The sequence below is a fragment of the Microcebus murinus genome, chromosome 7 (genome assembly GCF_040939455.1).
Source record: "Microcebus murinus isolate Inina chromosome 7, M.murinus_Inina_mat1.0, whole genome shotgun sequence".
NCBI classification, from domain to species: domain Eukaryota; kingdom Metazoa; phylum Chordata; class Mammalia; order Primates; family Cheirogaleidae; genus Microcebus; species Microcebus murinus.
Window position 1 is genome coordinate 21,197,622 of NC_134110.1, and position 23,582 is coordinate 21,221,203.

Genomic DNA, 23,582 nt, shown 5'->3' on the forward strand with positions numbered 1-23,582 from the left:
CAGTTTTCTGAACACTATTAGCTGAGTAGATATTGTTCTTGACCCCCTTATCAAAGATTGGTTAACTGTAGTGTGTGGGTTAATTTCCAGATTCTCTGTTCTTTTCCATTAGATCATATGTCTGTTTTTCATGCCAGTATTATACTATTTTGATTCTGGTAGTTTTGTCATATACTTTAAAATCAGTAAGTGTCTCCAGCTTTGTTTATCATGCTTAAGATTACTTTCGCTGTTTTTGGTCTTTTGTGGTTCTGCATGAATTTTGGGATTTTTTTTTTTCTTGTAAAAAATGGCATTGGGATTTTGATAGGGATTGCGTTAACTCTTTCTATTGCTTTGGGTTGTATAAACATTTTGACAGTATTTATATTCTAGAATATGGGGTTTATTTCCCTTTATTTGTGTCCTTTTAAAATTTCTTTCTTTAATGTTTTATAATTTTCAGGTCTTTTACCTGTTTGGATAAATTAATTTCTAATGATTTCTTGTTGTTATTGGTAACATAAATAGGATTGTTTTCTTAATTTCCCTTTCTGATTGTTCTTAGGGTATAGAAATGCCATTGAATTTCAAAATCTAATATTATTGCAAAATATTTAATTGACAAATAAAAATGTATATATTCAAGATGTACAGTCTGATGATTTGAAATATGTATAATATTTCACAATGAAATAATCATTGTGAAGTGATTATCACAATCAATTTATTAATATCTGTCACCAACTATTATACATTAGATCCTTAGAACTTGTTGATATTGCCAGGAGGAATGGTTTTGGGGGAAAAAAAGAACTTGTTGATATTATAACTGAAAGGTTGTTCCCTTTAATCAATATATCCACATTTCCCCTAGGCTGAATCCCTGGCAACTACTACTATTCAATTTTTTTTATGAGCTTCACATTTTTATTTTTATAAATGTGAGGTTATATAGTATTTGTTTGTTTCTCTGACTTACTTCACATCTTATAGTGGCCTCACGGTTTACCCATGTTGTTGAAAATGGCAAATATTCCTTCTTTTTTATTGCTGAATAACATCCCATTGTATATATGTACTACAATTTCTTTATCTCTACGTCTGTCATTAGGCATATAGGTAGTTTCCATTATCTTTTCTATTAAAATAATGATGCAATGAACATGGGAATGTACATATCTCTTAGAGTTACTGATTTCGTATTTTTAAGATATATACCCAGGAGCTCAATTGTACAGCGAGTCTGTATTTCATGTTTTGAATAACCTCTGTATTGTTTTACATAATGGCTATACAAATTTCCATTCCCACCAACAGAATAGTATAAATTATTCCCTATTCTCTATATTATCATGAAAACTTCTTTCTGATAATGGCCTTTATAACATATCATTGTTTTGATTTGCATTTCCCATATGATTAATGATTTTCTCCAAAATGTTATGTTATTGGCCCTTTATACATATTCCTTGGTGAAAGATCTGTTCAGATCCTTTACATAATTGAATATTGGATTTGTTTTGTTGCTATTACATTATTATTTTGTATAATAACCATATTATACATAAGGTTTTCAAATATTTTCCCCCATTTTGTTAAGTTGCCTTTTCATACTGATGTTTATTATCTTTGTCTTGCAGAAGATTTTTCAGTATTTGTCAATATTTTCCCATTAATTATACTATTTAAATTTTAGTTAAGGGTTTTTCATATATGGCCCTTATTGTCTACATAGTCCTTTCTATTCCTATTTGTTAAGAGTTTTTATCACAAAAAGATTTTGAATGTTGTTTTATGCTTTTCTGCATCTATTCAGATGGTCATCATTCTGTTAATATGAGGTTGAGGTATAATATTGATTGAATTATATATGTTGACCAATATTTGTATCTGAAGGATAAATCCCAATCAGTGTTGATATATAATTCTTTTAATGTTCTGTCTTTGCTTTGAGCTTCTTTCCTTTCCTTTCCTTTTTTTTTTTTTTTGTTCTTGAGACAGGGCTTTGATGTGATGCCCAAAATGGAGGACAGTGGCACCAAGGTGATACCTCAATGCAGTTTTAAGCTCTTGGGATATAGCAGTCCTGTTGCACCAACCTCATAAAGTAGGGGAGCTAAAGATACATGCCACCATGTGTGACTAAGTTTTTGTTTGTTTGTTTGTCGGTATGTTTTTGTTGAGATAGAGTCTCACTCTGTTGCCCTTGCTAGAGTGCTGTGGTGTCAGCTTAGCTCACAGCAACCTCAAACTCCTGAGCTCAAGCCATCCTCCTGCCTCAGCCTCCCTAGTAGCTGGGACTACGGGCATGCAGCACCATGCCAAGATAAATTTTCCTATACTTATTTTTCGTTGTACAGATAATTTTCTTTCTGTTTTTAGTAGTGACAGGATTTTCCTCTTGCTTAGGCTGTTCTTGAACTCCTGAGCTCAATGATCCACCTGCCTTGGCATTTGAGAGTGCTAGGATTATAGGCGTAAGCCATGCACCTTCCCACGTGATTTAAGTTTTGAAATTTTTTTTTCTGTACATATTCGAGATTTCCCTACATTTAGCCAAACTAGTATGCTAAAACAATTTCCCACCTCTGCGTCCCAACATGCTGATTAGAAATGCAAGCCATTAGGCATGGCAATTTAATGTTCTATTGAGTTTAGTTAACTATTACATTATCGAGGATTTTTGCATCTATGTTAACAGATATATTGGATTCTAACTGTTATAAGTGAAAAGAAAATTCAGAAAATGATATTTTTCTACTATATCTGGAAGACTTCAGGAAGGAGAAAACAAACACAGACAAAATTCATAATCTCAAAATAAAGAAGAAAATTTTCATGATGTAAGAGTAAATAAAAGAAACGGCTTCAGCCAGGCGCGGTGGCTAACGCCTGAGGCTGAGGCGGGCGGATTGCTCGAGGTCAGGAGTTCGAAACCAGCCTAACCAAGAGCGAGACCCTGTCTCTACTATAAATAGAAAGAAATTAATGGGCCAACTAATATACATAGAAAAAATTAGCCGGGCATGGTGGTGCATGCCTGTAGTCCCAGCTACTCGGGAGGCTGAGGCAGGAGGATTGCTTGAGCCTAAGAGTTTGAGGTTTCTGTAACTTAGGCTGACACCAAGGCACTCACTCTAGCCTTGGCAACAAAGTGAGACTCTGTCTCAAAAAGAAAAGAAAAGAAATGGCTTCAGTGATAAAAGTGTGATTTAAAAACAGCGAGTGATTCATGGACATGTTCTGCAATACACCATGTCACCCAATATTTGGGTGTTGAACTAAGAATAAAGGTCAAAAAAGAAACATGGAAATATCCTAATGGTGAGAAGAGATGTAGATTATTTTTTTTTTTTTTTAAGAGATGTAGATTATACAGCAGGACTAAAACACTCCTAGTAAGACATGTATTACAATTAGCTTGGTAGGCTTCCACTACTGAAATTCTGTAACCAACTGAAATCCCTGTTAGGAAAGTAGAGGTTTCCACAGGTGCTCATGCTTGCTTTTCACTCAGGAAAAATCCACAAGGCAGGAAAATTACCAGGCGGGAGGGTTATACCACTGGAGGAATGACATGGAAGTGGTAGCACACGCCCCCGCGTCCCTTTCTGAAAACGTACATGTGATTTGTGTACTCTTCTCAGGGGGAGTTGCCTTGGGAGGCATGCCGTCTGCTCAGAAGGGAGAGGCCCATTTGTTCTGAGGCCCGGAGGCGCTTGGGGGTCCTGCATTTTGGAGTGGCCTGGCACACGCCCCATGCTGGTGGATCGCTCAGGAGGGTAAGCGTTGCTTTGCCCCACGTGCTGACTCTGTCTTCAGGCTCTTGTAGCTCCTCCCAGGAGTTGTCCGTTTGCAGGCCGGTGATGGCACGGCGAGTTGCACTCCCAGAGGGGGCCGTGTTTTCCTCTGGCTCAGTGGCATGGCTCTGGGTCCTCCAGGGTGCTGAAGGTCTTGGAGGCCAGCGGCTCGCCCAGTGCCCGGCCCTGGGGATGGCACTTCCCCCATCTGGGAACGTGGCTTGGATCGATGATGAGTCCCCACAAAAAACATTCCTTGGAAAATCTGAACAAAATGAGTGAAACCCACTACCGTCTCTCTCATCGGATCTGAGGTCCAGCACGTTTCCTGAGCCAAGAATTTAGGAGTGAGAGACAAATGCCAGTGGTACACATTTCCGCCTCGGCCGAGGGCATGCACGGGCGTGGGGAACATTTCCCACGTGTGAGGTACACAGGCAGGAGAGTGATCCGTGCATTGGGCTCTCAAGTGATGGTGTGTGGGCCACCGCAGCAGTCCAAGTGTTACCAGTGGTGCAGGTGCGCCAGGCTTGGCGAGCTCAGGGACAGCACGTGTGTCGCGAACACACTCACGTAGACCTGGGCCCCCGTGGCCTGTGTGTGCAGGCAGAGGGTGGGGTGTTCGATTCCCTGAAGAGAGCACAAGGCCCAGGCCTGAGGTGCAAGTCGGTGTTGCCTTTCTGTTTGGTCGGGATGGGGCATTGCTCGAGGTGAGAAGACAGAGGGAATAGAGATTTGGTGGCGGCCCGTGTTGGCACCCACTTCGGACCCCCACCTGGCTGGCGGTCACATGGGTGGTGGGTAGTTTCCCCAACTGCTTGCTCCTGATCCCTGGGTGGAATCCCTGCATGCCAATGACTGGCGACCTTGGCTGGAGGGGACCCCGGAGTCATAGGGTTGCTGCGTGCTCACGAGAACGTCCATGTCTCCAGGGGCCTGGGTTTCTATGGCGCGGGTGAAGGCTCTTGCGTGCCTATTTCTACACAGGCATGGGCATTCCAAAGGAGGCCCTGAGAGGAGGGTAACAGTGAGTGCTTCCGTTGCCCCACCCCCCCATCACTCCCCAGTGGGTTCCTCGGTCACTGTGGGTCATGGCTACCATCTCCCGGCCCCACCATAGTGTCGACAGCACCTGAATAGGTCCCTTGGCGCCCCATTGCTGGGGTGCTCCCCTGTGGCAGGCTGTCTGAGCTAATATTCTCTTTGGAGCTTCTAAGATCATTTGCAGGAAGCGTGCATGCTTGTTGTGGTGGGAAGGAAATTTGCATGTCACCGGCAGTGGCGCTGGCATGGGCTTCTGTTCGTTCCCTGTGTAAAATGTTGGGGTTTGGTGAGATTTACTAATCTCACGGAGTGTTCTGTGTCGGTTCACCTCTTGTTTATTTCATTGTTTGGAATACCCGATTTCTTAGTTGTTGGATGTATTTAAGTGTGCAATTCCTTGTGTCCCACGGGGGTACTGGAAAGTACAGTGCATGAAACTCCCACACATGTATGTACAAAACCGGGAAGCACGCAAAGCTTAAGTGCCGAGCCTACGCAGGGGCGTGTATGGTGTGGCTCCCTAGAACGTTTCCCTGTAGGAGTCCGCCTGTGGCATTTGTCTGGTCTGGTGGCCAAGGGAAGGGCTTTTTTTCAAGGTGTAGCTGGGTGTCGAATTGGTCCTTCTGACAAACCTTTGAGATAGGGACGTATGAACATCCCTCCGGTGCGACAGAGAGCTGCAGGCCCAGGGGCTGTAGGGCATGCGTCGACAGAAATCGGGAAGCCCACGGAGCTTAGATGCAGGGTGAGGGTCAGGACTGTGAATTGCATTGTCCTCTCAGCCAGCGTCCCTGTCTACCGTTCTGAAGCGGACCCGTGTTCTTTGAACTTCCCCAGAATGTGCGGCCACGGAACGAACAGCAGCAGGGAAGAGCTCCGTACAGTGGCGCCGCTGGCCATGCGAAGAGTTCCGGTACAGGTGTGGCGCGGAATAGTTTGGGTGCTGCTGGACCTGTCGGCAAGGTGAGCCTCTCTTTCCCACCGCACGCAGCTTTCCCTAAAGCACAAGGCGAAAACTGTGCCTGGATCGATGGTGACTTGCACGTGTGTCTTCCCCGTTGGAAAGCTGAACAAAATGGGTGCAAACTCTGTAGCGTCATCCCCTTCAAAGTGAGGTCCAGCACTGTGCTGCCACATGGAATGGAGAGAGAGGGACAGCTTCCCTGTGTTCCCCTGGCTAGAGCTCTGGGTTAGTCCGGGCTTGGGGACGTGGTCCCGGTTGAGCAAAGGGGAGCCGCTGGGCACTTAACAGTTCCCAGGTTAGGGGATGGCTGTACGGAATGACTGCAGTTGGTTAGGGCAGGATATCACACCTCTAGCTTTCTGGGCTTTGCGAGTATACAGGCACACAGGAAGAGTTAGTGTTAACTTACCTCTGAATCTACAGTCTGGGTCTTGAGGTCGTGGCACCTAGGGACCTCGTAACCTTCCCCCCCCCGGATAAAATAACTAACTACTTGCGTTTGGCAATAGAGCAGAAGGCCACGCGTTGGCCATCCTGCGGTCATTTTTCCTTTTGGCCGAGGTGATTGAGTCCCTATGGTGATTGGGCAGAAGCAGGGGCCGGTAGTCACAAGCAGGGAGATCACACTGGTTTTGTTTTCGCTGTGGTGCACGGGGTGAGTGTGTACGTGCTGCTTGTGCGTGTGCGGGGATCATCAGAGTTCCCTGCCGGGCGATGGCTCCTGCAAAATACAAAGGAAGAGAGCCGTGAGTGTGTCGACTTGACACCCCTGTGTGGGGATTACTGAGCGACCACTGTGAATCTCCTCCAGGGGTTGTTTGGCTTTGGAGGTGCCGGAGCCAGCGGGCGACGTGCGCCCACGGCACCTGGAGTTAGGGGGCGAGGCTGAGAAATGAAGAGACAACAAAAAGATGGGGACGGGAGGACGGAGTCCTTGCTGACTGCCGCACCTCGTTTATTTCCGTTGCTGTATTTATACAGATAAGAACAAAGGAGAAGCAAAATGCATTGGAACAGGTGGTGCATGTCTTCATTAAACCAGAAAACAAAACAGTTCTTGTTTCTTTTAACCTTACGTCACTTTGATAGTCCTTTCCCTCGCTTAAGCAATTTTCTAATCTACAACTTAACTTTTTTCTGATATCAAAAAAGCTACAAATACTCAACTATGATCACTCAGACAGTTCAAGGAAAGAGCACCCAAGCGTAATTAACAATTCTGAGAAAGGAGTGTGCAGGGCCTAGGGGGGGCTATAAGCTACAAGGGCTGTGTGCACAGGATTACTTCAGTGACCTTCTATAACTGCTACTGTTATCTCCAGCACCCTCTGTAAGCTAGAAGAAAGGCCAAGAATGTCAGAGCTATGAGTTAAGGCGCCAGGTGCTGTGTCTCAAGGACCCCAGTGTTCTGGGCAGCAACCGCACTTTAACTCTCCCGTGTTCAGGACAGCTTCCAACATGGAGGGATGTGCCAAGATGGCCTCCAGTTGCTGGGAGGGAAAGGGGATGCTCTGTCCACATGCTCGGGCATTTTAGCCGAAGGCTGTTCTTTCCTGGCAGGCTGTGATCCAGAACTGAGGTGGGTTGTTTGATTCCAGGGGGCTTTTGAGCAGATTACTGGCACACACGTGCCATCAAGTTAGGGTTGTGTGATTTGCAGGCCGAGGCCCATGGTTTCTAATCCCGTTATGTGTTGAGGGGAAGCGGTTCTGGGCAGAGGCTGATGTCCCCTACCTGGCCGCCCTGCCTCTTGAAACTTGGAAGCATTTGGGGTGTTCAGGAGGTTGGCATTTAGAAAAGCCTTCTGTGTGACACCTGTGGGGAAGCCTGTACTGAGAAGGTGTCCACGTTTTAATAGACCAGTGTCCCCTTGAGGTCCAAAGTGTTTTTACGCTCTCCCTGCGGTTCTTCGAGGTGGAATTGTGCAGCGGGGTAAAACGCACACAGGGCAGTCATTAGGTTTCGTTTGGACGGCCAGGCATGATTGGAGGGCAAGGCCGGCAGAGAATTTTGGTCTTCTCCAAATGCATGTATTAGATTTTGGCAGGCCTATACGCATGTGTTGTGCAAAAATGGACTACCTTCATGATATTAAGCATCTCTTTTTGTAAAGATTTTAGTTTCCTAAGTTCAGTACCAAGGAATTAGCATATTCTGTGATGATTTCAAATAGACATTGCTTGAAATGCTGAACAAATTGAATTAAATTTGTATTTCCTTGTCTTCATTTAATTGAGGTTTAAGACGTTGCTCATCTCACAAGGAATAGATACAAAGTGTTGACTTACTGCCATTATTCCATATGCCTTCTTCTGTGGGGTCCGTCTTGGTTTGGAAAGTGGTCTTCAATTGGCTTGGGCTGTACACGGATAAGGTGGATATCAGAAGGCCACTGGATGGGTTGTTCTATTGACTGTGTTCTGCCGAGGTAGAGTTGCACACCACCAGATAGCTTTGCCACATAAGTGTGGGTGGTATAGTGAAAGTTAGCCAGTAATCTGCCTATGAGCATAAAGGGTGGTCGTTGATGTCATTCCATTTAGTCACCATATTCTCCAGTGTAAGAGAGGTCCTTCTGCTCTGGAAGAGATTGCTAGGCCACAACTTGGCCATCCTTTTGCTAGAATTTGTCTGTGGCCGAGGATCTTGGAGTGTGCATGGTCTTGGGCAGAATCTTTGTCAGGCAGCATTAAGGACTTTCTGATCACCTGTTTTTGTTCTTGTGAGGAGTTCTGAGGTCTCCATGTTGAGCTTCTACATCCAGAGTGGTCATCCAAGTTCTGGGGCTAGCGTTAACTCCTGCCACATGAAAAGGGGCAGAGTACCACGGGTGCACTTCATTTGTGGGAAGTAAGTGGGTTTTATGAGCCTGTTTTGGGCATGGAATGGTGCACACAGTGTGGCAAATGCCACAACGACCCCAGGGTGCTGGGAGTGGGATGCCATGCCATGAAGCACATTGGGTCAGGTGTGGACATTGTATAGGTTTCTTGAAGGAGTCCCCTTCGGACCCTGACTAGGATTTTTGTCTCCATGTGGCACCTGCAGGTCGTGTTGGTCTAGATTCATCTCAGCCTAAGTTGTGTATGGCTTGGACAGGAGTTCCTTGTTCCCCTTTCCCAGTGGTGGTTATAGGGAAGGTTTTCCTTGGGCATTCTGGATTACCCTTGTCTGCACACTCTGCAGACACCTCAGCACACTTGAGGTTGTGGAGAACATGGCAGTCTGATTTTGACATGATACATGTATGGACATGGAGAGCCTCATGGCCCTTGCAAGGAAATATGTCATTTTTCCCTGTTGTTAGGTCATTTTCCTGTCTTTGCTGTTGTTCTTCCTTGGGAAACAGTGATCATGTTGCCGAATAGCAATAATGTCCTCAGGCCATGGGTGTATTATCTTTGAGCCGGGGGCCATGTTGAGAGAAAACGTCCTGAAGGTGTTCGAAGCTGTGGGCTTCTGGGCATTGGAACCCCAGCAGTATTGAGCCTGTCTGGCTTTCGTATGGGTACTTGAGTTTTTCCTGTGAGGCAGGCACCAGGGTCAATTTAGATTTGTGATCTAGGTTTTCTCCTAAGGATAGGTGTTTTTATGTCGGCACAGTCCAAAAGGCCTCGAGGCCCAGAGGACACTGCCCTTTGTTCAGGAAGGAAATACTTTCCTCTGAAACCAGCCACGTGGTACTATGGCAGTGTTTTTTTGTCTCGTCTTAGGGCCAAGCAATCAGCTTTTGAGTAAGGATTTTAGTGGGTAGCTGGGTGTGGAATTTGTTCTTCTTCAAATCCTTTAAAATGGGAACTTAGGACCATCCTTTTTATATGACTGAGAGCTACAGGCCCAGGTACTCCAGGGCATGCATCCACACAGAAGGAAAAGCACACAGAGCTTAGATGTAGGGTCTGTGTCAGGAGTTTTAATCATAATTGCATTTTCCCCCTGTCCCTGTGTGCCATTAAAGTGGACCAGTGTTCCATCTATAATACCTCAGATTCTGTTGCCATGGAATGAATAGCAGCGGTCTCTAGGTACCAGCAATGTAGAGTGACATTCCCCAACATGTGAACTGCTACCATAACCATGTGGCTTGGAGTCCTTTGGGTGCTTTTGTTTCTGTCATGATGGGGACCATGTCTTTACCAAGCATCCAGCGATCAGATTGCTGTGAGTTATAGGTGTGCTGTAAGAGTTAGTGTTAGGCTTCATCTGAATTCCCATGCTTGTCCTCAGGGTTGTGCCACATAAACCTCTTGTCTCCCAGTCAGATGTGGAATGTGAAATCCCTTACATGCAAGGAGCTATTCCATTTGGCCATTTTCATCTTCCTTGTACTCTGGATATTGGGTATGCTATAATTACATGGATGTTCAGCAGATGCATAATCAGTGCTGGTCTGGACTTGTGCACCAGGTCTTTTAAGCAGGAAAAATGAAAAGAATGCACTCCTGAGGTAGCATGTAATATCTACTATGATGACAAATGATTTTGCCATGGATGTGCTACGAAGATTTTGACTGATGGCTTCTTGTACGATGGATTTCTATATCATGGTCATCAGCAATGTGAGCGTAATGATACTGGTCATCTACGTGGTCAGACAGACGTGGAACATTGATGGGATTAAGACTACTGGGACTTAGGGATGCTGTGCCTGAGGCTGTGAGAGGATAGGAGGTAAAGGAATTGCCTGAGCAGAAGCCTGAAATAAGTGTACATGTTAACTGCCTAATCTGGGGACATATATCAGTGACCTGGGAGTACAGCAAAGCATGCTCAAACTTTAGAGTCTAAGGGATCTCATGCATGAAAAGCCATGGGTGTCCTGACATGAACAGTTCTCATGATTGTAGAGGTATATTGTAATATGTCAGCCCAGGAGAAGGGTCTCAAGGCTTTCATAGTGCTCAAACACTGGGCCAAGTTTCTTTTCTCTCTTTCTCTCAACAATGCTTCAGTTAATGTAAAACTAGTCTGCCAGTGGAAAGCATGTAGTTTCCTTATTTTTTGATCAAATGAGTCACAGCTACTGACATTAAAGATTGATATCCATGTAGATAGCTTGAGCTCAGGATAAAATCAGTTTACCTTGATAAAAAGGGTTGTACCTACTGAAGAATTATGTGTTTTTCACTTCTAGGAAGGAGATGGAAATTAGCTAGGACACCTTGTGATTTTGGAGGGGTCCCAAAAACCATGAATCATTGTATCCCATGATTTCTTCACATGAGATCATTGTATTTTGCAACATGGCAAAGAGAATAAAAAGCAAGTCCTGGGGTGCAGTCATTGCCACCCAAGTATTGGAGTGCTGTTGGTCCCCTGACATCCCCACTTTCTAAACTATTATTTCTGTGTCTGTGTCTTTGTTTTTCTCATTTCTTGCAACACAGTCTGCCAGGGGAGCCTATCTTTATCAGGGATGTCACAAAGCCCTGATAGAACTTGAAATCCTATAAATCCTTGCAAGTAGATGTTCCATTCGGCAAATTTTGTTTCCCTGTACTCTGTAGGTTGGGTGTCATATAATTCTGGGGATGTTCAGCGGCAGAGTAAGGAAGTGCTAGTCTGGCCATGTGCAGTGGCAATGTGCAGTGGACTAGACCAACAGAAATCACTCCTGAGGTAACATCGAATTTTGAGTGGATTTAGTTTTCTGGGCTATGCTAATTCTATTACAAAATAACGTGGGGCTTCCTTGGTTTGAGGAGAGTTGGTCACTATGGGGAGGTTTAGACATTGGTCAACTGGTCAGGTATCTAATTCTTAAGATACCTAAATATTTCATGCTGGCCTCCACGTTCAGCGACCTAGATTCCCTGATTGTAGACAGGAGCATGTTTTACATATGATGACATTTAGTGAGCTTCTCCTTTATGCCAGTATCAGAAATAGACAGCCATACTTCTCCTAACTCTTATATATTGTCTCTTGACAGAGAAAGATGTGGGCCTGGACCTGTATTTTACATGGGCAAAATCAGTCATCTCCCTGGAGAGCTGACGAGAAGGCAAGGATATGCTGAATATCATTCTGCCCTCTCATCTTCATGAGTCTATGGAAATTCTAGTATCCATCAGGCTTATGTTTCTAAAGTATCATCATTTTCCTCAGGGCATATGACCTTTCAATTACATCCAGAGCCTGGTGATGATTGTTGTACGTGGGGCTGGTGCCTGCCTGTGATGCCACTCTCCTTGCTTGAGCATTTGTGTAGTCTCATCCCAGGGTGATAGAAAGCTGAGTGCATTGGTGTCTGCCCATATCCGGGGCTAAAAGTCCCATTTTGTAAATGTGCCTAGATCGAAGTTGATTTAAAACGGCAATGTATCTACTTGGAATCTGAAATAAATGAGTGACCAGGACATTTCGTGAGCTGAGGTCCAGTAAGGGGAGCATGTCAGCTGCATACACAGAGGCAGTTGAGTGGGCCAGGTGATACTACCAACGGGGGGACTAGGTTTGAGGTGGGTTATTTGAAAGCTATCTGATTGCATTGACCACGGGTAAATAAATAGTACACATTCTCAGAATATCAACTTGTGGGGAAAAGTGGAAACTCTTTGAATGTTTGGTGGCAGCTGCTATCAAACACAGTAGAAAGAGAACCTGGGCAACCAGCACATGAAGAGGGAGAACCAAGGGTAATTGCTGCACCTGTACTTGGTCCATTCACACGTTTATTGAGGCAGGCAAAATCTTCCCAGTAAAGATAGCTCTTTTGAGGCTGCCCACATGCTCAGAATCCAAAGATGTTTTGAGTTTGTTCTTGTCGTTTCCTTCTACATGGAACCATTCCCTGTGGATTCTTTTTTTTTTTTTTTTTTTTTTTTTTTTCAGTGATACTAACAGTGGTACCTGTGGATTCTTCACAGGAGCTGAAAACAAAGTCACCCATGTTTACCCCCTTGTTCCTTTTTTAGTTTGTTTTTCCTATGAATGAAGCAAAGGAATTAACTTCCACTGAGCTTTCCTTCTCCATGGTGGTCTGTCTGGGGAGTTTAGCCAACCATGGAACAGAAAATATTTGCAAACACATGAAAATCAATCAGTCCATTGATCGTCATAATCACTCAATGGATTTATCCATCATTCATGAATCCATTGATGCTTTCACTTGTTCAGTTTCTGCACTATGGTCATTTACACCTAAACAGTAGTGTGTACCACATAGCCACAAAGCATATCAATCATTTTGGCCCTTCTTTTTTCTCAGATGACTACTCAACACACGCAGGGTGTGATGTGTGCCTAGGTGGTGGGTATCGTGGCCATTCTCCATAAGGGGCTTGAGCACCTGTAGTTTTCCACATGCTCTTGGGATCCTGGAACCTCTTGGGCACAGATTTCAAGTGTTATAGTACCTTTCAATGCTGGCTTGAATTACATTCTGCATCCAACCTATTCCAATGTCAGATGATTTCCTTTCAAATTCTTGGATGTTTACATGGAGGTCACTCTCCCATAACTCAGTGAGTTTCCACTGTGTTTTAAGAGAGAGGCTAGAGATATCCTACGTGATGTGGAGGGCAGTGTGCTCAGAGCTTGTTGAGACGGATGATTTTGAGGAATTCTTTCTGTAGCACCCTGATCAAAGAAGGGAGCCTGATTGTTCTTGGCAAAGAGAAGGTTTGTGGAGTGCCACATGTGAATTGATACAAATAATTGGTACACTAAAGCCTTCTAGTAAGCCTCTTTTTATTTTTTTTTATTCCTGGAGTGCCTAAGTTTCCCTGTTCTTGGGAGTTTGGGTGTCACTGAATTACATGGTAGGATCTCAGTGGTGAACACGAGCAGTATGTCTCTGTCGTGTGTAAGGGCTTTGTCATGTGATGTGGAAGTAGGAAAACAGTAGCCTCCTAAGGTAATGACCAAATTGTGGTCAGTTCTTGTTAGGAGGATTTGGACTGGTTTCCATGACTTCTTTAAGAAATGAAGAAAGTTCAAGGAAGTGCCAAGGATCACTTGACATAAAGAGTGTGAGGCATTCATGACCTGAGGAGGCATATTGGGCTTGTGTCTTCTTAATGTTCGGGCGGCACATTTAGCTCGGCATTGAGGGATATCAGAAACATCTTAATGGATTATAAAACTAGTAGGCTTTACCCACAGAGTCATAGTGGTGTGAACATAGGCAGCCATGTCTTTGGTCATCATTTCTCAACTACACAAGATAACCACCATGGACTGAGCCCATTATATTTACTCATGCCAGTTTGGGAAAGGAATAGACATGGTCTCCATATTCCCACAGACATAATGTCTCCCCACAGGACACAGGGAAGTGAGACCTGGGATTTGTGGGAACAAAATTCTCTTCCCAGTGTGCCGACCTGAAGGAAGAATACAGGAAGCAGCTTTCTCTGCTGTCCGCAAGGACCACTGGGAATTCTCTCCTATGGTAAGTATCTTGTCCCACAATCACTGTTGTGCCATCTAGGGAGACAATCATGAGGCTGCATGGAGGCAGGGCCCTAATCATGCTAGCCCGCCATGGGGCCGGGCATTGCTTGTGATGCCGATCTCCCTGGTGGGAGAGGGTGGCTTCGTGAGTCTCAGGGTGACAGAGAGCAGAGTGCTCAGTGTCTGTCCCATATCTGGGTCTTAAGTTGCTTTCGTACCCGTGCCTGGATCGATGATGTTTACAAAAAATGGAAACTCTTGAAATCTGAACAAAATGAGTGAGGAATTAATCTGAGGTCCAGTGCACGGTTCGCCATGCTAGCAGGGCAGAAGGAGGTCACTTAGGACAGCTAGTGGTACAGAAAGGCCTGTGATGTTTGGAAACCCTAATTGCTCATGTGCTTTAAGCAATTAACATTGGTGGTAGGCCGGGCGCGGTGGCTCACGCCTGTAATCCTAGCTCTCTGGGAGGCCGAGGCGGGCGGATTGCTCGAGGTCAGGAGTTCGAAACCAGCCTGAGCAAGAGCGAGACCCCGTCTCTACTATAAATAGAAAGAAACTAATTGGCCAACTAATATATATAGAAAAAATTAGCCGGGCATGGTGGCGCATGCCTGTAGTCCCAGCTACTTGGGAGGCTGAGACAGAAGGATCGCTTGAGCCCAGGAGTTTGAGGTTGCTGTGAGCTAGGCTGATGCCACGGCACTCACTCTAGCCTGGGCAACAAAGTGAGACTCTGTCTCAAAAAAAAAAAAAAGAAAAGAAAAAAAAAAAAAAAAAACATTGGTGGCAGTGCATCCAAACTCTTTGCTCGCTTGTAGTACCATGGAATACCTTTGAGGGCATGGCTGTGGGCTTCCTTACCCCATAATCACCAAACCCTGGGGAATTGAACTAAATTTAATAATAGTAATGGTAAATCATTATGCCAACCAATGAAAGTTTTCCCACCTGGATCAGTGGGACAGAGGTTCTGCTGAGTGATCTCTGTTCTCTCAGGAGGACAAAAATATGACACAAATCCAGGAATATGACACTTTTTTATTATATATTATTTATTTTTCGATAACTTTTGTTTATGTAAAACCATTTACATGAAAATTAAAGAAAAGACATGGAATCTTAGCATTTTGTTTTATTAAAAAATCGATTGTTCCCACAGTAAAGGGATATGACAATGTTTCCCCTTATGGGTACTCTAATCAGCCGAGCAAACCCATTCAGATTATTTCATTGCTAGGTTCAAATGAAGGCACCTACAGTTATTTATGTTATTGCCATGACTAGGTATCTCAAATGCTGACCTTTTAAACAATACTGTATTTCGAACTTTCCCAGTTACTTAATGGGTTTTCATCATCTGTGATGGAACGTGAAAACCTATGGTTTACATGAAAGCACTCGCGTGGAGATGGAAGAGCAGACGCCCCCTGTGGAATCTTAGCGATCTTTCTTATCAAAGACCGGGCTGGCCACCCAGCCAGCCACGGGATACGGCGTGCTCGACCCTTGTGGGTTCCCTCATCCACCCAGCAAGCCCTTTGGAGCCTACGGCTGAGCCGGCTCCAGCCGCGCGCAGCGTCCGTCATTTCGGAAAGAAAGCGACGTGGCTCTACGTTTCAAATGCTGAACTTCCCACGTGGGTGGCAGTGGCCAGCCTCCCGGGTCCTCGGTGGGTTTCCATGGTCTTTGAGGTGATGATGAATGATGACGCAGCGGGTGTGCCAGGGAGACCTTGAGTCAGGGGCCTCGGGACAAGGCATTTCTATGCCATGCTCGTGGGCGATGTGAGCGTAATGCCTCTGGTGTTCCACGTGGCCAGACAGACGTGGAACGTGAAATCCTAAGAGCGCTTGCAAGGAGAGGTTCCATTCGGCAAATTGTGTTTCCCCTTGTACTCTGCAGATCGTGCTGTACGCGATCGCGGGGGCGTTCGCCGGCGGAGTGGGGAAGTGCTGGTCTGTCCACGTGCGGTGGCCCGCCTACGCGGGCGGGACCACCAGAAGTCACTCCCGAGGTAACGTCCGGTTTTGAGCGGACTGAGGTTTGCGGGCCCAGCTAGTTCCCTGTGAGCAAAAACGCGGGACGTGCTCAGTTTGGAGGGTGGGTTGTTCCCCACGGGGAGGTTGTGGGCGTCGGGCCACTGGTCAGGCATCTAACCTTGTCAAGACGCATACAGATTTTGTGCGCCGGCCTCCACGTGGAGTGACCCCACGCTCCCTGTCTGAGCGATGGCGGGAGCGTGATTTGCACGCGATGACGTTGAGCGAGCTCCTCCCTCCTGCGGGTTTGAGAAACAGACAGCCGCACTCCCCCTCACACACGTCCCCTTGTGTGTCCCCTCTCGCTCCAGGAAGACGCGGCCAGGATCTGGATTTCGCGCGGGCGAGTTCACTCTTGTCCCTGGAGACCTGACGAGAAGGAAGGCCGTGCCGGAGGTCATTCTTCCATCCCGTCCCCTCGGGCCTGCTGCGGGCATTCCGGTATCGGTGAGCCGCGTGTTCTGAAGTGTGACTCAGTTTCCTCGGGGCACCATGAGCGCCTAGTGACAGGGAGAGCCCGGCGATGCCGGCCGGCCGCGAGGCTGGCGCCTGCCTGTGGTGCCGCTCTCCATGCTGGAGCGCCGTGGGTGGGCTCTCCCCGGGGTGACGGAAAGCTGAGTTGAGCGGTGTGTGCCCCCTGTCTGGGGCTCAGGGCCCCCTGGCGAAAATGTGCCTGGTTCGAAGGTGACTTAACAAGGCGCAGTGGATGTCCTTGGAGCGTGAACATACTGGGTGAGGGCGCCACGTCTTTGGGCTGAGGTCCAGCAACGGGACCATGCCTGGCACACACACCGGAGGCCGTTGAGTGGGCCCGGTGGCAGTAACGCCAGGGACTAGGCTTGGGGGTACGTTATCTGAAAGCTACATGGTTGCATCGACCAGGGGGGAGTGACTGGTGCATGCGTGTTCTCTGAATGTCAACGTGTGGGGTACAGTGGAAGCTCTCTGAGCGTTTGGGTGGCAGGAGTGCCTACGATCCCCGTGTCCCTTGCGGTTTGGGCGTCACCGAACGCCACGGCGGGGCCTCCGTGGTGAACAGGGCCAGCACGTCTTTGTCCCGTGCACGGGATGGTTGACGGGGAAGGAGGATCCCGGTAGCGCCCTGGGGTAGTGGCCGAACCGTGGTCAGTTCGTCTGGGCCACTTGGGTGTCTGAGAGTCCTTCGAGGGTTGGAGCGATTCCTAGGTAGTGCCAGGAATGGCTTGACACGAAGCCTGTGAGGCCTTCGTGACCCGAAGAGCCATCGTGGGCTTCTGTCTCCCTGACGTGGGGGCCGCTCGTTGAGCTGAGCATCGTGCAACGTCAGAAACGCCCGAGAGGGGCGACGAGAAAGCTTAAGAGTGCTTTACGCACGGGAGTCATAGCGATCGGAGGATAGGCAGCCTTGTCTTTGGTCGTCGTCCCCCGGCCTCGGGAGACAGCCACTGTGGCCTGGGCCCCTTACCTTTGCCGATGGGAATTTGGAAAAGGAACACGCGCGGTCCCCGTATGCCCACACGTGTGATCTCTTGCCGCAGGACGCAGTGGAGTGAGACCTGGGCTCCTTTCCGGGGGATGAATTTCTCCTCTCCCCTGTGTGCCGATGTCAGGGAAGCCTACGGGGGAGCAGTTCCGGCCGCCATCCCCAGAGTCCCGTGGGAATCCCCTCCTACGGTAAGGGTCCTGTCCCACGGTCACCGCGGTGCCTGGTTGGGGTGGGGATGGGACGGTGACTCCGCGTGGAGGCGGGGCCCTGACCGTGCTAGCCCGGCACGGGGGCCGGTCATGGCTTGTGACGCCGGTCTCCCTGGTGGGAGAGGGTGGCTCGGCGAGTCCCAGGGTGACAGAGAGCCGAGTGCTCAGTGTCGGACCCGTATCTGGGGCCCCAGGTCCCTTTCGCACGCGTGCCTGGATCGATGATGTCTAAAAAAAAATGGAAACTTTTGAAATCTGAACAAAATGAGTGAGGACTCGAGCTGAGGTCCAGCACGGGGATCGCCACGCTACCAGGGTGGAGGGAGCTCAGTCAGCACAGCTAGGGGTGTGTGGCAAGGCCTGTGATGTTCGGAGAGCTAAAATGCTCACGCGCTTTGAAGCGAATTGCTTGGGTGGTGGTGTGTCCAGGCCCAGTTGGTGGCTTGGGGTAGCATGGAAACCCTTTGAGGGCGTGGCCGGTGGCTTCCTTACCGCCCCCTCCCGAGACCCCGGGGAAGTGAGCGGGAATTGGCGATTCCCCCTGGGAAATCAGTGCGCCTTCCCATGAGCCCTTCTCCCACCTGGCCGAGCTGGCCAGGGGCTCCGATGGGTGGTCGATCTCTGTTTTCTCAGGAGGGCAAATTGAAAGGTATGGCCCACATGCAGGGACGGGACCCCGCTTTATTTCCTGGTCCCTTTCGCCTACGTGAAAGCACTCGCGTGGAGATCGAAGAGCAGACGCCCCCTGTGGAATCTTAGCGATCTTTCTTATCAAAGACCGGGCTGGCCACCCAGCCAGCCACGGGATACGGCGTGCTCGACCCTTGTGGGTTCCCTCATCCACCCAGCAAGCCCTTTGGAGCCTACGGCTGAGCCGGCTCCAGCCGCGCGCAGCGTCCGTCATTTCGGAAAGAAAGCGACGTGGCTCTACGTTTCAAATGCTGAACTTCCCACGTGGGTGGCAGTGGCCAGCCTCCCGGGTCCTCGGTGGGTTTCCATGGTCTTTGAGGTGATGATGAATGATGACGCAGCGGGTGTGCCAGGGAGACCTTGAGTCAGGGGCCTCGGGACAAGGCATTTCTATGCCATGCTCGTGGGCGATGTGAGCGTAATGCCTCTGGTGTTCCACGTGGCCAGACAGACGTGGAACGTGAAATCCTAAGAGCGCTTGCAAGGAGAGGTTCCATTCGGCAAATTGTGTTTCCCCTTGTACTCTGCAGATCGTGCTGTACGCGATCGCGGGGGCGTTCGCCGGCGGAGTGGGGAAGTGCTGGTCTGTCCACGTGCGGTGGCCCGCCTACGCGGGCGGGACCACCAGAAGTCACTCCCGAGGTAACGTCCGGTTTTGAGCGGACTGAGGTTTGCGGGCCCAGCTAGTTCCCTGTGAGCAAAAACGCGGGACGTGCTCAGTTTGGAGGGTGGGTTGTTCCCCACGGGGAGGTTGTGGGCGTCGGGCCACTGGTCAGGCATCTAACCTTGTCAAGACGCATACAGATTTTGTGCGCCGGCCTCCACGTGGAGTGACCCCACGCTCCCTGTCTGAGCGATGGCGGGAGCGTGATTTGCACGCGATGACGTTGAGCGAGCTCCTCCCTCCTGCGGGTTTGAGAAACAGACAGCCGCACTCCCCCTCACACACGTCCCCTTGTGTGTCCCCTCTCGCTCCAGGAAGACGCGGCCAGGATCTGGATTTCGCGCGGGCGAGTTCACTCTTGTCCCTGGAGACCTGACGAGAAGGAAGGCCGTGCCGGAGGTCATTCTTCCATCCCGTCCCCTCGGGCCTGCTGCGGGCATTCCGGTATCGGTGAGCCGCGTGTTCTGAAGTGTGACTCAGTTTCCTCGGGGCACCATGAGCGCCTAGTGACAGGGAGAGCCCGGCGATGCCGGCCGGCCGCGAGGCTGGCGCCTGCCTGTGGTGCCGCTCTCCATGCTGGAGCGCCGTGGGTGGGCTCTCCCCGGGGTGACGGAAAGCTGAGTTGAGCGGTGTGTGCCCCCTGTCTGGGGCTCAGGGCCCCCTGGCGAAAATGTGCCTGGTTCGAAGGTGACTTAACAAGGCGCAGTGGATGTCCTTGGAGCGTGAACATACTGGGTGAGGGCGCCACGTCTTTGGGCTGAGGTCCAGCAACGGGACCATGCCTGGCACACACACCGGAGGCCGTTGAGTGGGCCCGGTGGCAGTAACGCCAGGGACTAGGCTTGGGGGTACGTTATCTGAAAGCTACATGGTTGCATCGACCAGGGGGGAGTGACTGGTGCATGCGTGTTCTCTGAATGTCAACGTGTGGGGTACAGTGGAAGCTCTCTGAGCGTTTGGGTGGCAGGAGTGCCTACGATCCCCGTGTCCCTTGCGGTTTGGGCGTCACCGAACGCCACGGCGGGGCCTCCGTGGTGAACAGGGCCAGCACGTCTTTGTCCCGTGCACGGGATGGTTGACGGGGAAGGAGGATCCCGGTAGCGCCCTGGGGTAGTGGCCGAACCGTGGTCAGTTCGTCTGGGCCACTTGGGTGTCTGAGAGTCCTTCGAGGGTTGGAGCGATTCCTAGGTAGTGCCAGGAATGGCTTGACACGAAGCCTGTGAGGCCTTCGTGACCCGAAGAGCCATCGTGGGCTTCTGTCTCCCTGACGTGGGGGCCGCTCGTTGAGCTGAGCATCGTGCAACGTCAGAAACGCCCGAGAGGGGCGACGAGAAAGCTTAAGAGTGCTTTACGCACGGGAGTCATAGCGATCGGAGGATAGGCAGCCTTGTCTTTGGTCGTCGTCCCCCGGCCTCGGGAGACAGCCACTGTGGCCTGGGCCCCTTACCTTTGCCGATGGGAATTTGGAAAAGGAACACGCGCGGTCCCCGTATGCCCACACGTGTGATCTCTTGCCGCAGGACGCAGTGGAGTGAGACCTGGGCTCCTTTCCGGGGGATGAATTTCTCCTCTCCCCTGTGTGCCGATGTCAGGGAAGCCTACGGGGGAGCAGTTCCGGCCGCCATCCCCAGAGTCCCGTGGGAATCCCCTCCTACGGTAAGGGTCCTGTCCCACGGTCACCGCGGTGCCTGGTTGGGGTGGGGATGGGACGGTGACTCCGCGTGGAGGCGGGGCCCTGACCGTGCTAGCCCGGCACGGGGGCCGGTCATGGCTTGTGACGCCGGTCTCCCTGGTGGGAGAGGGTGGCTCGGCGAGTCCCAGGGTGACAGAGAGCCGAGTGCTCAGTGTCGGACCCGTATCTGGGGCCCCAGGTCCCTTTCGCACGCGTGCCTGGATCGATGATGTCTAAAAAAAAATGGAAACTTTTGAAATCTGAACAAAATGAGTGAGGACTCGAGCTGAGGTCCAGCACGGGGATCGCCACGCTACCAGGGTGGAGGGAGCTCAGTCAGCACAGCTAGGGGTGTGTGGCAAGGCCTGTGATGTTCGGAGAGCTAAAATGCTCACGCGCTTTGAAGCGAATTGCTTGGGTGGTGGTGTGTCCAGGCCCAGTTGGTGGCTTGGGGTAGCATGGAAACCCTTTGAGGGCGTGGCCGGTGGCTTCCTTACCGCCCCCTCCCGAGACCCCGGGGAAGTGAGCGGGAATTGGCGATTCCCCCTGGGAAATCAGTGCGCCTTCCCATGAGCCCTTCTCCCACCTGGCCGAGCTGGCCAGGGGCTCCGATGGGTGGTCGATCTCTGTTTTCTCAGGAGGGCAAATTGAAAGGTATGGCCCACATGCAGGGACGGGACCCCGCTTTATTTCCTGGTCCCTTTCGCCTACGTGAAAGCACTCGCGTGGAGATCGAAGAGCAGACGCCCCCTGTGGAATCTTAGCGATCTTTCTTATCAAAGACCGGGCTGGCCACCCAGCCAGCCACGGGATACGGCGTGCTCGACCCTTGTGGGTTCCCTCATCCACCCAGCAAGCCCTTTGGAGCCTACGGCTGAGCCGGCTCCAGCCGCGCGCAGCGTCCGTCATTTCGGAAAGAAAGCGACGTGGCTCTACGTTTCAAATGCTGAACTTCCCACGTGGGTGGCAGTGGCCAGCCTCCCGGGTCCTCGGTGGGTTTCCATGGTCTTTGAGGTGATGATGAATGATGACGCAGCGGGTGTGCCAGGGAGACCTTGAGTCAGGGGCCTCGGGACAAGGCATTTCTATGCCATGCTCGTGGGCGATGTGAGCGTAATGCCTCTGGTGTTCCACGTGGCCAGACAGACGTGGAACGTGAAATCCTAAGAGCGCTTGCAAGGAGAGGTTCCATTCGGCAAATTGTGTTTCCCCTTGTACTCTGCAGATCGTGCTGTACGCGATCGCGGGGGCGTTCGCCGGCGGAGTGGGGAAGTGCTGGTCTGTCCACGTGCGGTGGCCCGCCTACGCGGGCGGGACCACCAGAAGTCACTCCCCAGGTAACGTCCGGTTTTGAGCGGACTGAGGATTGCGGGCCCAGCTAGTTCCCTGTGAGCAAAAACGCGGGACGTGCTCAGTTTGGAGGGTGGGTTGTTCCCCACGGGGAGGTTGTGGGCGTCGGGCCACTGGTCAGGCATCTAACCTTGTCAAGACGCATACAGATTTTGTGCGCCGGCCTCCACGTGGAGTGACCCCACGCTCCCTGTCTGAGCGATGGCGGGAGCGTGATTTGCACGCGATGACGTTGAGCGAGCTCCTCCCTCCTGCGGGTTTGAGAAACAGACAGCCGCACTCCCCCTCACACACGTCCCCTTGTGTGTCCCCTCTCGCTCCAGGAAGACGCGGCCAGGATCTGGATTTCGCGCGGGCGAGTTCACTCTTGTCCCTGGAGACCTGACGAGAAGGAAGGCCGTGCCGGAGGTCATTCTTCCATCCCGTCCCCTCGGGCCTGCTGCGGGCATTCCGGTATCGGTGAGCCGCGTGTTCTGAAGTGTGACTCAGTTTCCTCGGGGCACCATGAGCGCCTAGTGACAGGGAGAGCCCGGCGATGCCGGCCGGCCGCGAGGCTGGCGCCTGCCTGTGGTGCCGCTCTCCATGCTGGAGCGCCGTGGGTGGGCTCTCCCCGGGGTGACGGAAAGCTGAGTTGAGCGGTGTGTGCCCCCTGTCTGGGGCTCAGGGCCCCCTGGCGAAAATGTGCCTGGTTCGAAGGTGACTTAACAAGGCGCAGTGGATGTCCTTGGAGCGTGAACATACTGGGTGAGGGCGCCACGTCTTTGGGCTGAGGTCCAGCAACGGGACCATGCCTGGCACACACACCGGAGGCCGTTGAGTGGGCCCGGTGGCAGTAACGCCAGGGACTAGGCTTGGGGGTACGTTATCTGAAAGCTACATGGTTGCATCGACCAGGGGGGAGTGACTGGTGCATGCGTGTTCTCTGAATGTCAACGTGTGGGGTACAGTGGAAGCTCTCTGAGCGTTTGGGTGGCAGGAGTGCCTACGATCCCCGTGTCCCTTGCGGTTTGGGCGTCACCGAACGCCACGGCGGGGCCTCCGTGGTGAACAGGGCCAGCACGTCTTTGTCCCGTGCACGGGATGGTTGACGGGGAAGGAGGATCCCGGTAGCGCCCTGGGGTAGTGACCGAACCGTGGTCAGTTCGTCTGGGCCACTTGGGTGTCTGAGAGTCCTTCGAGGGTTGGAGCGATTCCTAGGTAGTGCCAGGAATGGCTTGACACGAAGCCTGTGAGGCCTTCGTGACCCGAAGAGCCATCGTGGGCTTCTGTCTCCCTGACGTGGGGGCCGCTCGTTGAGCTGAGC

General features: G+C 50.4%; 3 non-coding genes and 3 pseudogenes across 3 annotated transcripts; all 6 read left to right on the top strand.

Moving 5' to 3' along the window:
- The first annotated feature begins 4,005 nt into the window (after positions 1 to 4,005).
- LOC142872179 (small nucleolar RNA SNORD116) lies at positions 4,006 to 4,100 on the top strand. Its single transcript, XR_012920419.1, has one exon. It is a non-coding gene; the product is annotated as a small nucleolar RNA SNORD116 (small nucleolar RNA).
- Positions 4,101 to 5,850: 1,750 nt separating this feature from the next.
- On the top strand, positions 5,851 to 5,945 carry LOC142872180 (small nucleolar RNA SNORD116). The gene has a single exon (XR_012920420.1). It is a non-coding gene; the product is annotated as a small nucleolar RNA SNORD116 (small nucleolar RNA).
- A 1,995-nt stretch (positions 5,946 to 7,940) lies between these two features.
- Positions 7,941 to 8,031, top strand: LOC142872204 (small nucleolar RNA SNORD116). Its single transcript, XR_012920421.1, has one exon. It is a non-coding gene; the product is annotated as a small nucleolar RNA SNORD116 (small nucleolar RNA).
- Positions 8,032 to 14,413: 6,382 nt separating this feature from the next.
- On the top strand, positions 14,414 to 14,487 carry LOC142872203 (uncharacterized; annotated as a pseudogene).
- Positions 14,488 to 18,118: 3,631 nt separating this feature from the next.
- LOC142872181 (uncharacterized) lies at positions 18,119 to 18,193 on the top strand (annotated as a pseudogene).
- A 2,956-nt stretch (positions 18,194 to 21,149) lies between these two features.
- LOC142872182 (uncharacterized) lies at positions 21,150 to 21,224 on the top strand (annotated as a pseudogene).
- Positions 21,225 to 23,582: the final 2,358 nt, after the last annotated feature.